Below are 13101 nucleotides of genomic sequence, written 5' to 3'. Positions count from 1 at the left end.
CCTCCTCCCCGCGGCCACTGCGGCCCCTGGGGCTACAGCCTCGCCATCGCGTGCGCCCCTCCGGCCCCCTGCCCTGCCTTCCCGGTTTCGGATCCCAAAGCCACAGCCCCTACCCTCGGTCGCCCCCCCACCCCCGGGCCATTCCTCCCGCTCTGGAGTAACGCGTAGGCTATTTGGGGAAATTGTTATCTTTTTAAGCGAGAACCATGTGGCTGAGTAAAATAATGCAACGCCTTCCACTCCCCCGTGGAAAGAAGAAACGGGCAGAACCGCCCCAACTCCACGCAGATGTGTGGGGTCTCAGCTGCCCTTTCAAAGAGGAATTTGCCTGCGGTTACCTCTTAGGGCCCACGTTTCTGCCCGCTTTACTCCACCGTATCTCGGTTTTCCCCCAACGAATTTCCATTACGACTAGGATTTTATTTCCTTAAATTTTGGGGGGGGGAGGGGGTGGTGGTGATTTGGAGAACTGGGAGAGAGAACGCTTTCCTTCCTCCCGTCCCTCCCCCCCCCCATGACACCATCCTTGGTTCTGAGTTGCCTTTCTTTCTCTCCCACAGTAAGAACTCCTCTGCCTCCAATTGCTTTTATCTCCGCCCTATGAGCTAGCTACTCACAGTTGTCTGGAAAGTTGTGCTTTAATCAGCTAGCACTGAAAGCTGCAAATGGATGGGATGGGGGATGGAGTACCAGGTAGCCCCTGGGATCACCAGCCCCTTGAGGATTTTTTGGCTTTATTCTTTTCCCGACGACCATACATCTGCCTTCCCTATCGCTCCAATTATTCCCTTAGCCGAATTCTGCCAACTTCTAATTTCTTGTTATAAACTGTTCCACTTTTAATGTTGATTCTTCAGCTGCTGGTGTCTGCACAAAGGGAGATAAAGGGAAGGACTTGCCCATGATTATTTTCTCCTCTCTTCTCTCTTCTCCTCTCCACTCCTCTCCTCTCCTCTTCTTCTCTTTTCTCATCTGAGAAACTCATTAAATTCCTTCCTGACAGTTTCATATCTTCTCTAAGACTATTTTTAAAGCTTTACAGTAAGCGTTTCAAGTTTCAATAAAGTTGAAATAGCACAAGAAGCCACAAAAATCTGGTTTTCCTTTGTCTTTCATTTTTTGTTAGAGCTTAGTTCACTTGGTTAAGTTCCTTCCATAAATTTAATTTTGTGTTTACAAAAGGCTTTTTCTTAGCTATTACCTCAGATTCCCATTGAAGGGTTTCCTCTTTGTTGATTAATTCACTGTGGAGAGGACTGGTTGGCAGCAGGAGGTCAACATTTAGGTCTTTTCTTTCTTTTAGGGTTGGTTGTTTGCAACTAAAGATAAAATAAATCGGTAAAATGTCTTTCTTCAGTAACCAGGGGATCCAAACAAACTTTGGAGAAAATATCTTTTCTTTCCCGTCTTCAATAGAAATGGAAATTTATGTAGGAATGCCAGCTTCAGCGGGTCTCCGTAGCAACGTGAATCCTTTGCCCCTTTCTCTCTGTCTCTTGAAATAATAGCCCTCTGATTGCATAAAGACTTTTCAGATAGGTTAGAGCAACCAGCTTCAACTTCCATTTGCTTTTCAGGCCGTTATCCTTTCTTTTGGACGGGAATGGAAGGTAGCCAGCTCAAGTTTGTTTGAGCTGTATGCAGTGTTTGCTAATCTTTTCTTAATTGCCTCCATACCCATTTATTTCAGCTTTTCCTTCCTCTGGCGGGGGAGGGGGGGCGGCGCGGCGCGGGGCGGGGGAAACAAGCTTAATGCAAATACAACAGTAATAGTACTATATAAAAATCAAAGTCAGGCAGTTTCTGATTCTACCCCCTCCCCTTTATAAAAAGGTTTTTCCTTCCACCTTTCCTGTATTCATAACTAGCATTTGGGTTCTTGAAAATCAATGTTAGTCTTATTTTACGTTAAAAAATAAATTTTCAGCCTAGAAAAGATAGGGTTTGTAAGCAAACGGGTAAGAAGTAGAGATGGTTTGGTTTGACACTATCTGGAACAAGTTCTTGACTTTCTATTGTAACAGTTAAGTTGTTTTTCACTGGTGGCAAACAGCAAGTAGGGGGAGGGAGTAAAATAAAAATTGCTAGGTCTCCACTTACAAAATGTGCTTTCTTAAAATGTTATGTGGACTTGAACCTTCTTTTGAGATGAAAGGGAGATGCTTGAATTGAAAACAGTAGTGCTTTTCTTGCTTGGTCCAAAGGGCAGACAGCGTTTTTCAGTCTGTTTGCTGTGTGCTGGAGCAGAAGGTAGAGAGAGAAATGTCTTTCCTTAAGAGAACCACTTCATTGTCTCTTGAAATCAATTACCTTGGGAGAAATCACCAAGGACAACTTTACTGAAGGTCCTTCAGTAAAGGATCTTAGGGCTTAATTAAAAACCTTTGTCTTAATTAGAATGAAAACTGCCACAAAGAGGCAAGCTTGTGTTCACAGAAGGAAAATTTCTGGAGTGTTTCTTCTGACTATAGTATGACCTACTTAGGCCCAGTTTCTACAGAAACTTTTCCCTTAGCCATTATTTTTAAACTAGCATTTTAATTTTGGTACCAAATATGCATCGTTGGCTGTTTATAACCCGTTTTTTTGTTTTAAGCAAAAGCAGCACCATGCCTCTTGTGTCCTGTGTATTGAGGGTTGCGTCAGCACTTCTAGTATGAACCAGTAATCGGGTTGTCAGTCAGCTGGAATGCTTTTCTCTGGAGTCTCATTGTGTGAGGGTCAGGCAGACACTCATCTTAAGTTTTCCAAAAAGACAAATGAGAAAATGACTAATTGACAGTGGTTAAAAAAGGATGTGTGTGTGGGGAGGGGGTGTGCACGCGCGCGCTTGTTAAGAAGTTTAGAATATACAGTATTTCACATGGCTGCCAGCCACAGAATTCCTTTGTAAGGATGGTTTTCCCCAGTACAGTTTTGAACAGTTTTTTTTTTAACAGTGAATCTTCCATCTTAATCAAAGGAATTGTAATGTTGTAGAATTCTGCCTACTCATGTTTAGTTTTCACAACTTTTTTCTGGAATATACTTGCTAGGGTTTCACAGCCACAGCAATTACAAGAGAATTCAGAGTGCTAACATGACAGTTCAAGTGTATACAAAATGATTTTACATTTGTTGTTTAAAGTGTATAAATATACAACAGATATCTATAAGATGTCTATAAGGATATCTGACACAAAGATGCCCACAAAAGTACCTCTCATTTATAGTAATTTGAGAACAATACGCACATCTTTCCATTTTTGTATCCACAAAATACTTGATCAAATTGTGTTTTTCAAGGAATATTATTAACAGCATTCATGCACTGTCCTAAAAATAGCTTCATTTGTAACATGAGTCACTGGTACTTTTGAAATGGCAGTGTGACTTATGCTAATAACAGGTGAATATTATTATTTCCAGTTGACAGGAAGCCCTTTTAAGAATGCTTACATGTAGCTCATTTTTTTTTACTTTAGTGGAAAAATCCAACTTGAAATGAATTTATCAAAGAAAACCTATCTTAGATGATAGCCTAAGATGAACAGAATTGCCTGAACACCTGCAATTCTTAGAAAATCTGAGACACAATGGTTTTGAGTTCAGATACATATCATTGTGCATATTTTTTATCTGTACCTTAATTTGGAAATGAAATTTCATTGAGCAACCTCACAATGTGATTTGCTTCATGTAAGGTTCAGTTTATTGCCTGAAAAATGAGTTGATAATGATGTATGTTTATAAATAGCTCAGCAAGCCTGGAAATCATTATAGTTATGCCCCCTGAGCTTCCTCTAAAAGAACTATCAGTAGGACCAATGGAATTGCATTTAATCTGTACACCACTGGAAAGTGAAAAAATAACTACTAGTTAGACCCCAAGCTTCCTCACTAATAAATCAGAGAAAACATTGTGTAATTTCAACCAAGAGCTTTATGATGATTTTCTTTTAATGTCTTCTAGAATTTCAAGTTCCTTTTATAAAGAATATGTTAATTCGCAGGCAAATAGAATTTTTCTTTAGCTCACATTCATAGTATTGTAATCCCTAGGTAGCCACTCAGATCAAGCTTTGGCAGCCTAGAGATTTGATAGGTGTGTGAAAAGCCTGGCCTCTAAGACAAAGCCTGGAATTTCAAAACAAAACAAAACAAAAACAAAAGCATATCTGAAGCAGTAGATTGAGCCTGTTGTCACGAATACATTTAAGGAATTTCCTTTGTTTCTGTTTAATAGTAGGACAGTTAGCTCTACAAGGATATGTTAATGTAAATATGTAAATGGTTGTAGATGTTTTGAACTAAATCTCTGAACACATTAAATACTAAAGCAAATTTCTCTATGTACTATGCTAAATTATCTCATAGTCCTGTGATAGGGCATAGTAGTATAGAGTTCATGAGACTCTGGGTTCTATTCTAATCGAACTGAACTTGTACATTAACCAATCATGTGGGTTCGTATAACTTATTTAATCTCTTCATATGGTATGTCACAAAGATTAAGTATGTGTTACATTTTTTTTCATATTATTTATTTAAGAAATTCCTATGTAATTTTTTTCAGTGCAAGGACTTTCCCCCTTAAGTAGTAAGATTTATTTGTATTTCTTTTCATGTATAATGTAGTACTTTTGTTTTAAATTAAGTGAATATTGATATGCATCACCTCGCATTTAATAAAATGTTTAGTAGGTCATGATAACAAAATTTATCTAATTTAATGGTGTTATACTCCAGATATGTCAGTTATTTGACTCCCAATGTCTCAATAAACTTACATGATAGTGTAATATCTATGAATTATTCAGAGCTCTTGCTAAGTATACTAAGGTTACAATCAGTGTTAGATACATATTTTTACCAAGAGTGTTTGAATTATTGATTCTGGAGTCACACCCAAAATTGATTATATAAAAAAACATTTTTTATGTTCTTGAATTGTATAGGTCAGGAATTCATATAGGGGATAATGAAGATAGCATCCCTCTAACCCAGAATATCTAGGATCATAGCTGAGGATAACTATAACTTCAGTGGCTGGGACTGGAACATTGAAAATATAGGATTGTTTTCCTAATGGCTTTAGTAAGAGCTTTAGAAATGAGAATCATTGAGAGGCTGGTATTACCTGGAACTCTAGTGGAGCACCTACTAGTGGTCTTTCTAACATGGTGATGTCAGGATAGGATAGTCTAATTGTAAGATGAGTGATTTCCCACATAAAGAAATCAGCCTTTCAGCCAACTAGCCTGAAAAGTCACACATCTGTAGCACTGCATTTCTATTGGTTATGAAGGAGTCATGTGTCTAGCTCAGATTCAAGGGGAGGAGATAAGACTCTACTTCTCAATGGAGCATACCCTCTGACTCTGGTCTAGTTGCAGATCTTTGTTCTTTATTGCCTCTGTAGAACAAAGACAACTACATAGCTTCTGTACTTATATTTTATTTTATTTTCTGATGCTGGGGGCTTGAACACAGGACTGGAGTACTCCACTTATGGCTTTTGGGGGGTTAATTGGAGATTAGAGTCCCGTGGACTTTTCTGTCCAGCCTGGCCTTCAATAACCATCCTCAAATCTCAGCCCGCTGAGTAGCTAGGATTACAGCTTGAGCCACTGGCACTGTACCCATACTTATTTTTTTTAAATCTATTATGTAAATAATGCCTGATTAAGACAAAAGCTGTCCTCAGTTAAAACATATGTCTAACCATTGGTCTCTTATATGGCATTAGTATGGATTTGTGTTGGAGCAAACAACCTAATCTTTCCAAAAATATAGTTATTGATTTTGGATGGATGGATAGATAGATAGATAGATAGATAGATAGATAGATAGATATCAGTCTCCTATCATCTTTGGCTTATATTTTTCAGATAACCAGGGCTCAAATTGATTGAGTACAGTCTGTAATATATTACTTCATGTTTTGGAATAACAGTTGATTCTTTTTACAAAAGTTTTGAATGCATTTGATGATTGTCTTGGTATAGGAATACTAATAATGTTAATATTCCTGTCAAGAGCCAACTGTGCTAGAGAGATATTGGAATGGAATGGCAGAGTTATTTTTGTATGCTTTTTTGTTTTAAAAATGCAAATTTTCTTTTGGTAATGGCCATATATTGAGTTGTGGAGTCAAAGCACAATTAGTGTAGAAAAGACCTTTTTTTTTTTTTGGTAATTCAGACAAATCACATTTATTGCATCTGAAAGGAAAATGAGTCAGGATGGAATATTAAATACTCATTAGGGAGGTTACCTTTAACCATAGTATTTTTGCTAGGATGGTTTTCATATTTTTCTATAATGTTTTAGTTATATTTCCAGACAATATCACAAAATTGATACTGTTTAAGAGTTATGTTTATTCATATTACAAAATGAGAATGAAACAGTAGTTGTGACCTATTAGTCACACAGTCTGTACAGATAAAGTGATCACTTTGGTCAAAGTTTGACCAAGAAAAGATTTCATCCTGTCATATTAAAGATCACTAAGCCATATATTCACCAAAAGACTGCTATAGTGTTCCGAAGAAAACCTGGAGTCTATAGCACCAACAGGGACATAAAAAGAGATAGAAATATCTTCTCCATTTTTCAGTCTTCTTATGACTCAGTAAAGTAAGTTCATTGAAACATTGATTTTTCTAGCAAGAAGTAGACATGATCCTGGTATAGTCAGTGAGTGTGCCAGGTTCTTTGCTAGATAGAGTAAGATGAATGGAATGTACAAAGTGCTGAAAGGGAGACATTAAAAAGCTTACTTCTGTAGTGGGGTGGAAGAAGGTGCTGGCAGGAATATTAGCTTGCCTATTTAATCCTTCCATATTTATTATCAGGGTGTCTTACTACTGACTGTGGGTGGCTATCTGGCTGCCTTCCTTCAACTCTGATTATTGTTAGCTTCATGAAGCCCATCACAAAAGCTTTTTAGTGGCTAGAGAAAGGTCAGCCACTCTAACTCCTAAAATGGGTCTTTTTCTTCCAGCTTTTCCAAATAATGTTGTTTTATACATTGTAAATTTCTTAGATTTTTTTTTCAAAAACTAGAAAAGAACCAGTTTTCTATATACCTAACCCAACACAATTTTATAGAAATGCCATGATTAGAAGTTATTGTTGAATGAAGAAGGTATGGTTTAATGGTGGACTATCTGCTTCTCAAGCTAGAGGCTCTGAATTCAAGCCCCAGGACTTCCATGAAGTTAATATTGAAAAACACCAGCATCTATTAAGTAATATTAACAAATGCTAGTTATAGCTTTCTAGTATGATACATGACAGCAGTCACTAGAGGTGATACTTTTCTTCTTTGCTCAATACTGAAACATGCTTGATAGCAAACTTGTTGCTAAGTACTATATACAATGGCTTTGTTTAGGGAATAAACACCATATGTTGTGGTATTTATATTATAAATTACATTTCTATTGACTTTTCAAAGACAATTTTGTGAAGCAGCTAAAATGTTCCTCAATTTGTAGTATCCTAACATTGATATGACACAACTCCAAACATATGCATTCAATAATTATGGGGTAAAACCCATCTGCCACTTTCTGACAAGAATTTCTTAAGTTTGGCAAAACTGACATACACTTTGGTCATTAGAGTTACTGAATCACATACTTGAATGGTTACTTTTATGTAACTTAAAATCAGGTTAACATTACTTCCCATGCAGTCCTTGTCTGTGAATACATCTAAAGAGTAGAACTGTTGTTGCCAACTTGGCTAACACAAGTAGCCAAAGTAGCTGCTTTTTACAAGTAATCCAGTTTACTTTGTGTAGCAGTATGCATGATGTGTCATATTGTTTATCATTTTTATCAAAGATAAATGGTTATTTGCTTAAAATATTTATTCACACATATAAAGTGTTTGCTGGTTCTAATATCATTTGTTTGAAAATAAAAGTTGTCTTTAAATTATTTGAATTAGAAACCAAATTCTTTGGATCTCTTTGGTTTATATCTACATTATGGGATCATGGAAAATCAGTGTAACACTGATAGATTTGGATCTGAATCTCATTTAAAATTTAAACTATCTCATAATGGTTTCAGTTTCCACTTTGTCACATTCAGACTGTTAGAGAAGGTTAACATTTGAGATTTGAGGAGGTAAGTTGGCTATACAGTCTGTTGTTAACTTTCTATTATACAAACTGTTTTGATTTATACAAACTGTTTTGATTCATTTTCAAATGAGATTTTATTCTTTCTATCCAAACACAGAAGCACAAAGCATTAATTTTTGAAGTAAAATCTTAACTTCCGTTTGATGAAAAGAACTAAATGTCATCTTTTCCAACTCAAAGAAAGGATCAGTTGTGAAAAAGACATGCTCTTCAATGAAGAGACAGATAAATCAGGGTATTTAGGTTTTAAAATAATCTGTCACTGAGTGTTTCCCCCTAAAACACTATAGTGATTTTTTTCCAGTTTTCACTAAGAGAGGATTGTAACAATGAGTTAGATTTCTAAATTAAAACATTTTTCTGTAAATATGTCCTTACAGGTGAATCTAGAAGAGCTGGTGTTTACTGGAAATAAGAGAAAATGGTCCAGTTTACTTGGGTGAAATATTGAGAAATTGTAGTATCATGATGATGATAGGTAAAATCACTATGTCAGGTGGTCAAGAGAATTAATTTGATTGCAATTATGGATATCATTTTAATTAGCATAATTTCCTTTTAGGGGTGCTCAAAGATGACAGTCTAAGAACCTTTCTGACAAATCTGAATGTGATAATAAAAGCTTTTTAAAAATCTGTCTTTTAATTTGTAATGAGAACTATAGAAACATGAGACTCTTCTGTTACAACCATAGACAACCCATCTAAGCAGGGTGGAACTTGTTTAAAGTTAAAAATGTTCCTTCATTGCTTTTTAATTACACCTAATTTCATACAAGAGGTAGCAGTTGTGTGCTCAAGGATTTATATACAGTAGATTTAGTCTTATCATGCAAACAATAGCTACAGAGTTAAGCAAATTAGCCAGTATTTGATAAGTCAAAGGTCTGTGAGATAACATAGATGAAGAAGGGAAGCTTTAGGCACCTGTGTATAAAAGTTACACTGACCTTAATTCAAAAGTGTAGAAGTCATATCCTTATTAAGATTTTGCCTTTCTTGAAAATCACAAGTGGACTTTGAACATGAATTCCCTCAGAAAAAGAGAATTCTTCAATTGGGCAGTAATAATGTAGACTGCAGAATTTTCATAATATACTGGCAATTTCAGACCAGTTCAACATATACTGCTAAATTAAGTCAGCACAATTCTGCAGAATACTAAAGCATTTACAAACATTAGAAACTGATGCCAACTAATAAAAATACCTTGAAAGAGCCCTTGAATTTCTCTATTAATATTAATACTAGTATATTAATACTAGCCAGATATAATAATACAGTGACTGAGTTGCATTTTAATACTAGCCAGATATTATGATACAGTGACTGATTTTTTTTTCATGTTGCTATGGAGGAAATATTACACACACACACACACACACACACACACCTGTGAGTACATAAGTATGTGTTTTTGTTTTTCCTTTTGTCCTGTTAGGAAAAGCACTAATAGAGAAACACTTTGAACCTCAGCTTCAACTTTCCTAGGTTCAGTTACAGTATCCCCAGTGTGTCACTTTTCTCAGTTTTCTCTAAATACTCTGGAGGAAATGTGACACCGATAGTAATATGGATGGCAGGTTTAATTACCACATCTTATACATGATGTGCTGGCCATCCAAGCCTTCAACAGTTTTATAGACCAAAGATGTACATTATTGTTTCAAAACTGTTTGCCACATGTTTTCTCAGTATTAGAAAACAAGTTGAGATTTTTAATCAGCTGGTCTAACATTGAACAATAGCCAGTTTTGTCCAGAACTCTGCAGTTTGTAAACCTGCACCATGATTACTGATATTCTGGTTTACGTTCATAGCTCCACTACAAGTATTGGTACATCATTTACAGAAATATGTTAGATGAATGCAGAGTGATAAATCTCTGAGAACTCTTTAACACTTCATCTGACAAAAATGAGGATGTTATCTGAGGAATGAAGATTGATATAGAAATTGATTGATTAAAAAATTAAATGTACATGGCTTTTTTTTTTAGAGAAAAGGGGCTGAACATTGCAAAGTTCATGATATTTTAATTTGCTTTGCAAACAGTGAATATGGATGGGATAGCAAATATTTGTAACATCCAAACTTTAAAGGAAAATCTATTAGGGTTGAAGTAAGTTTCCTGGTCACCTATTGTAACAGTACTATAAAATCTCCTAAGTCCTGTAGAATTTAATGATACATTTTATACATGTACATTCTTGATGTTTGGCTAAGAAGCAAATATCTAACTATCTGTGTAAATATAAGTCTAGACTGCTATTTTCATGACCATTACTAAGTATTTGTGCAAAGACTTTTTTTTCCTTTTTTGTATTCCCTAAATCCTAGTCTTGTTCAATAAAGGGAGAAGTAAATAGTAAGTATTTAATCTATCTTCAGTCTCTAAGTTTTTAGTTCACCTCTCAGTCTGGCCCTAATATTTGCACTATAGATTCTAGTTGTTTATTGATAAACAATACCACAAGCCTCATTCTCAGCTCCAAAACGCCTCAGCTGAACCTTGAAAAGTACCTTGGGTCTCTTTGACTATTGCAGTCATAGCTAACCTATTTTTTTAAGCTTCCTAATTGACGATTCGTCAGCAGTTTGAAGTTTTGGTCTTGTCTGATTATAATTAGAAGATTTTTTTTGGAAATGGGGGACAAGTGGGTATGAGGGAGGGGGAAAGGAACTAATGAATATTATACAAGAAAATACAAGGAAACTATTAAAAATATGGTTAAGAAGGACTGATAAATAGCCAGACAGTAGTGGCTTACACCCATAATCTTAGCTACTCAGGAGGCTGAGATCTGAGGATCATAGTTCAAATCTAGTCTGGGCAGATAAATCTAAGAGGTTTTTTAAAATCCCAATTAACCAGTGAAAAGCAGGAAATGGAGGCATGGCTCAAGTGGTAGAGTGACATTTTGAGCAATAAAGCTAAGCGGCATTACCCATGCCTTGACATCAATTTCTAGTACCAGCTTACACATAAATAGTAAGAAGAAAGAGGGTCATGGACCAGGAGAATTTAATCATACGCATGTTGTAAACATCACAGTAAAACTCACTTGTAAAATTACTTTATTCTAATAAAAATTAAACTTAAAAACAAAAATTTGTTCTTAGGCAACTAGCCTGAGTGATTCTTTCCAAGTGAATATGATAGTTATTCTAAAAGTTGGTACTGTCTCCCAGGGATATAAACTCAGTATTGCAGTGTAAGCTCTGGCTTCTGGCCAGGACATCACCAGTCATGGCCCAATTCTAGAATACCATGGGAAAAGAAAATGGCTTTTCTATTTGAGTAGCTATAGTTCTGGTTATAGATCAAAGGGAAGGGTACCGATATTGTTGGTAACTGACTTTGTGAATTTTGTATTTGGAGTGACTATCATTAGCCATGATCTTAATACTAAAAATAAATACAGAAAGCCAGAACTGCCTGTGTTCACCTACTTTTCAATGTATTTCCTGGGCAACAAGATGATTCTTTCCTAATTAGGTTCCAATCCTGTTTAATAACTTAATTTTAAGTTACTAAACTTATTTTAATAATGACTAATTTCTACTAACATTCATTTTTTTAGTTTTCCATATGAAATATTACTATTTTAAAGAAAGTCAACTTATGAGATTAGGACTTTGTGCTGTTTTCTGTTGCTATTTTGGATACACAATACTTTATGTTCTATTACTTATTTATCAAATGAACTAAATTATGGTTTTATTGGGAGGCCTTTACCTAGAAAACAAATAGTTTAACTTTTGAAAATGAAATATATGGTATAGACCAGGAATCACCAAACAGCAGCCCAGCAACAGGGTTCAAAATCAGCCTACCACCCGTTTTTGTATATAGTTTTAATGGGACACACACATCTCAGGGTTGTTCATTTATATATTGTCTATAGCTACTTTCACACCCCAAGACAGAGTTAAGCAGGTATAACAAGGATCATGATCCACAGAGCTGAAAGTATTTCTTACTTTGCTGATTTTATTTGGTTTATCTTTACAAAATGCAAACTAGTATGTGGTTTAACTACTTCCTGAGTATATTTAAGATAGAGAAAATTACCAAATTCTTGTTTGGTTTTGGGTTGGAAGTAAAAATAGTGAAATGTGTAGCATTTATATATATTGAGTTACATGGAATTACTTATTAGGGAGAAGCAAACTATTTTAAATTTTTATTGATATTTTTAAATGAGTAGATGTTTGTGTCTTTATTAAAACAAAGCCAATACTTTAAATATTCTTGCATATGTAAAATAATTTAGGGAAAGTTGTTAAAAAAGAAGAATCATTTTGTAAAACTAACAGTCCAATTAGGAAATATCCAGTATAGGCTTTCCTAACTAAACTGTAGGTATTTCACTAATGGATGGATGCCACGGATGGATTTTATTCTTTAATATAATTAAACTTTGACTTTTTACTCACAAATTTCAATACATATAAGTTTAGAGAAGGATTTCTATTGTATTAAGTAATGTGTTATGTATAAACTTTTCCAGAGAAAATTATTAGAAACTTCCAAGTGTAAGAATTATTCTTTCAATTTTTTTTAATTCAAAGCCACATGCTGTTAGGGAATAAAAAAAGAAAGAAAGAATAGCTATAGTGCAGCTCTCCTTTTAACTTCTAGTTGAAAGCCAGATATATTTTGTTTGAAGTTACATGGCTTTGTTACAAATAGATGGCATAAAAATGCTCTCAACTTTCTTATGATTCATCTTTTTATTTTAAAAAGTGTGAATTTGTTCTATTTTGCTTTTGTTTATTTGTTTCCTGATTGCTGTGCAAATTCTAATTGAGTGCCAGTGAAATATCCAGAATTTTTTAGAAAAGTAAAAAAAGATGATAGAAGTTGTTTAAGGATACAGGTGGATCTGATGCAACAATGAGAAGTACAAGTTGTCATGTCCAAAAGGAGCTTTACAACGTCGGTGGGGGGGGAAGGGG

General features: G+C 35.2%; 1 protein-coding gene across 1 annotated transcript in view; it reads left to right on the top strand.

Annotated features, from left to right (window-relative positions):
• Positions 1-13101, top strand: part of Tmem47 (transmembrane protein 47) — a 31834-nt gene that overhangs the window by 653 nt on the left and 18080 nt on the right. The window lies entirely within an intron of this gene.

This window comes from Dipodomys ordii, unplaced genomic scaffold, assembly GCF_000151885.1.
Source record: "Dipodomys ordii isolate 6190 unplaced genomic scaffold, Dord_2.0 Scaffold96, whole genome shotgun sequence".
Classification (NCBI taxonomy): domain Eukaryota; kingdom Metazoa; phylum Chordata; class Mammalia; order Rodentia; family Heteromyidae; genus Dipodomys; species Dipodomys ordii.
This window is presented reverse-complemented; position numbering and strand designations above follow the sequence as displayed.